We start from the raw sequence: 4,835 nt of genomic DNA, 5'->3' as shown, positions 1-4,835 counted from the left end.
TCAGGCATATAAGCAGAATGTTTTCTTGGCCTTTACTGGAAAACTCATTTTAAGTGGAAATACCAATAATGCCTTCTAATACAAAAAGCCATATACTTACCAGTTTGATTCCGTCATAATACCTATAGCAAGTGTTACTTGCACTACCAGAGGCGTAAGGAGTGTGTTTAATAAAAGTCATGAGTTTTTGTAAGCTATGATATTGTGAAAAGTGAGCCTGGATTTATGCAGAACTTATTCATAATTTCAGAACACTGGTTACTGTTCCTGTGGTGTTTCCTTTCTCTACCTTAATTTCTTTTAGCCAGGAGATTTATCCATAGACAACTGAGATTTTAAAGTTGATTTGGTATTGATTTAGTTTTTCACAGAGGCTCCACAAACTCCAATAAACTGAATTCATGTTCTAGGGCTGTAATTCTAAGGCAGAACCACCTAATGTGATGTTGCCCAACAGGTGAGAAGAAAACAGGAGACCAGAAAAATGCCTTTCCCCCATAATCATGATCATATTAATGCTGCCTGATTTGATGTTGGGATTTTAAAGAACTAAATTCCTGATTTAGTGAAGTCTTTAAAGCCATGTATAGCATTAATAATTTGAGTAATTGCAGTGATGCTCAACATAAGAGGTGAAATTGAATTCTTTTCCTGAGAGGTTTGTCTAATTTAGACACTACAGTTTGTTGTATTCAAACAGAACTACAATATCAACTAAAGAGAATCAGTGTTTTACCTGAATTCCAGCTTCCTTCTATCATTAAATGAAAAACTAGATCACAGATTTGAATTTGTTAAATGTGCAAAGTTTAACACCAAAATTGTTTTTAAAAAACTGAGATGCCTGGCTTTAAATTAAAGGGAATATTTTTCACAGCTTTATCCATTACAATATAAGCAAGTCTTATTTCATGCAACACTAACTTAAAGATGTTCTCCTCGGAGAACTGATTACAGTATTTGTTTTCTTGTAGACAGTCAATGTCTTTAGTAAGTCACATGTGAAATTTATCAGGACCTATTAATTTTCTCTTGCTTTTAAGAATCACAGATGCATGTATGTACTCTAGATGATTTGTAAATTTTTTTTCTGAGAAGTCTGATGTGAAAAGTATGAAGAAATACCTAGATGTCAATAAAGTTTTGCCTCTTATGAACTGACTTCATAGATGAATTATAAATAATTGTTATAGGGCTTAAACAATTTTTACCTTATTGAGGCTATTTTAAGACTGATTGCACAAGTCTCAGAAAAATTGTGAGCAGGAAGGTGATACAATGACTGTAGAGAAGCCTGTAGCACATATATGATACTATTTCATGTCCCTCCTATTTCTAAGCCAATTCTATTTGCACTTTGCAGTGGTGCAAGTCAGAGGAGAAATGGACATCTTAAGGGCACGACTTTAAAGATGGTGTAAGTTCAGGTGAGTCTGTCTTCAGATAATCTATTTTTTATAACTAATTCCTGATTTAACTGCAAGTGAAAGCAAGAGTACTGAAGGCCTTGGTGAAAAAGTAGTATTCTCTCTCTAAATATTCAGATCCAGCAGTTATGGGAAGTGTTTGATGTATTATAAAAACAACTTATTTGTCAGTCAAAAACCCCCACATGGCTGAATTGTAACTTTTAATTGCTGTGGTAATGGTTATGGCACTGTACGCAGGAATACAGCTGCTGTTTCTTTTCTTTAATGTCCCTGTAGTGAAATTTAGGTGTTCATGATATGGCGCTGCCAAAACTGGGCCAAAACTCTGCAAAAAGTGGGACTAATACAAATTTTCCTTTTTTTCTACTGAAAAAAGGTCTCTTTTTTCAGTAACACTGTCCAGAAATGACATTGTCACATCCTAGATACATCAAACAGCAAAATGAAAAACAGTTTACCTAAAACCTCTGGGAAAACAATAAAACAAACTTATCAAAATCAAACTCTTCTAAAATGTAACTGAGAAGCAAAGGTTTCTCTTCTGTCTGAAAAATGAAAAGTTTCTATCAAATTTGCATTTAAAAACAACAGTGAAATGGTAACAGGGTTTGAATATCTCTCCCTGAGAAATGAAAATGCAGGTACAGATCCTGGGGCTTCCACATGGAAATACACTGCATCTTGGAAAACATTTTCCATTGTTGTCATCCTCTGAAGGTTCTCTGCTATTTCTATTTCAGTGGGAAAAGTAGTTCTAATAGGTCTTCAGCAAACATAAGATTTCTGTCAAGGACTAAGGGAGAGGAAGGGAAGAAGACTCCATATGTAGATATAGACCTGATCTGTCTACAACAACTATGGTGTTGTTTAGATACTTGGTATCTGGTAAGTGTTTGATGAGGGAAGGCATGCTAAGCAATTAGCTCTAGTCAGGAGAATTCAAATTAGACATATTCATACATGAATGAATTACAGTCTAAAGAGAATTGACAAGATCTTCAGCTGTGGCACATCAGATAAGACACTAGACTGTATCTAATATTTTGCAAAGCTCTGATTTTGTGAAAGCAGTAAGACACATGTTTAAGTTCTTTTCAAAAACTGGGGTGATACTTACCCAAAATTCAAGTGGACTCAACAATCTATGCTGTGTTTAGCACACTCAAAAGCCTGCATATAGTAATGAGTGGTTTCCTCTTCACTAATATAAATGTAGTGCACTCAATGTATGCATGAAAGTGTATTTATTATTAAAAAATATATAGTATTATATAAGCACTATAGATACTATTTGTATGTATATGTATACATGTATATTACAAAGCCTTTTTTTTTGCAGCCTGTGGGAAGGGCTCATGTTGGAGACATTTATAGAGGAGCGTCTCTGGGAGGGACCCCAAGGTGGATCAGGGGAAGAGTGACATGAACCACCCCCTTGAGGAGGAAGAAGCATCAAAAACAGTATGTGATGAACTGATCACATCCCACTTTTCCTGTCCCCCTGTGCCACTGGTGTGGAGCAGGTAGAGGAAATTGAGAGTGAAGTTGGACCCAAGCCGGAGTGAGGGATGGAAGTTTTAAGTCTTGTTTTTTCATTTTCATCACTCTACTCGGATTTGATTGGCAATAAATTAAACACACTTCCCTGATTTTTCCACAATAGTAATCAGTGAGTGATCTCTACCTGCCCCTATCCCAGCCCAGGAGCCTGCCATTATATATTCTCTGGTCAGCTGTGGAGGGGAGAGATAGAGAGGTTTTGGGCACTTGGAATCCAGCCACAATCAAACCACAACAACTATCTTTATTTTTGCATAATAGCAAACTTTTTTCACCCCAACAAGGCATGTAGAAGGAATTTTTTTCTTCTTTTTGTATGCTTAGAGAGAGGTATCTGTGTAACACAACTACTGAGCTTTGCTGGGAAGGGGAAAAGTCCTTTTTATCATTTTTGCAGTTCATTTTATTTTTCAAGACTTAGAAATGCCTAATATAAATACTGATAGCTAGAGCTAGTAACAAATATGTGCAAGTATCAAAAAAGTCCTTGTGTATTGCTAAGATTTGTTCTTGGTTCTTTTCTGCCCTCTCTATCAGGGCCCATAAGGCCCTTCAATACATGTCATTAACCTAATATATGACAGTCTTACTCTGGGTCTCCAGTTTCTGAAGGACTAGGGATCATGATCTCACATTCTCCTGCATTGATAACTGTTATCACTGTATGGCTTACAGGATCCTGTGGAAGGGGTGTAAACAGGGAAGAGAAGAGTGATGGAGGTTTGTTTCCTATTGTCTTTGCTCATGAGACTCAGAGCTTTTTAGCTAGAGAAAAAAACCTAAGGTTTCTTTTAAAGTACTAAAAGGTTTTTCACATGTGAAAAGATTGGTATGAGCTTAGTCATTTCTGCAGTTCAACTGGACAGTATGAAATGACTAAGAGTTCACTTTAATGTTGGGGATCTGGATTTGAATGCCATATCATTCTGATCATTTACGTTTTATTTTACCTTTTTTGTAATCAAAATTCTGTGTTTGAAACTTTGGAAGTGATTAATTCTTACTAGATTCTTAATTTTTTTTTTTTTTCTGTAAATATACATGTGTTTTGTCAGTGTGTGTCTGTGGACATAAAATCTAAACTAATCCCCTGTAAAGGTGAACTCAGTATCCTTACCTTCAATGTCTCCCCTTCCTCTGGCTCATATGCAGTTTGGCATAGATGGGATTTTTGAAGGACTTTATTCTCTTGGTAAACTTTCCAAAATTATTCATTTTACTTCAGTATTATTTAGGACCTGTCTCCATCCCTTTAAAGTATCTATTATCTCTATGATCTGCCAGCCCTGATGTTCTCTGGCAGTGAGCTGCACAAAATCCTGCACACAGCATATCTCATGGGTGTTGCTGATTGTCTCTTGGCTGGCAGGGTTGGAGGGGAAGGTGGGAAAAGGATAAACAGGAAGATTCTTTAAAACTCCTGTTATCTATTTACATATTTACTCAGTGTTGGTATCCTCAAAAAGCTTGGAGAGGCCTTCACTTCAGATAGCTGATGTTCCTGGAGATACAGAAGTCAACAGTAGATTTCTGATGACATAGAAATTTAAGTGCCACTTCTTGCTGCACTTAACCTTGGGTTGTCCGCAGGGAGACTGATGAAATTCATTCTAAGCGCTGAATGTTGATGTTATTAAACACTTTCATTACAGCCAAAGCTACTGCACACTGTCTTCATAAATTAGCAGCATCAGCCTGTCTTCTGTAGAGACTGAGGCCAAGAGACTCTCAGACCAAGGATCTTGGAGCAAGCTGCAGCCCAGTGCTTTGCCAGCCCTTTGCCCTCCCCAAGCCTGTCGCTGCCTCTGCCACTCTGGCACACAGCCCAGGCTAATGCCCTCACAG

Source organism: Ammospiza nelsoni, chromosome 1 (assembly GCF_027579445.1).
Source record: "Ammospiza nelsoni isolate bAmmNel1 chromosome 1, bAmmNel1.pri, whole genome shotgun sequence".
NCBI classification, from domain to species: domain Eukaryota; kingdom Metazoa; phylum Chordata; class Aves; order Passeriformes; family Passerellidae; genus Ammospiza; species Ammospiza nelsoni.
Note: the sequence above shows the minus strand (reverse complement) of the source record.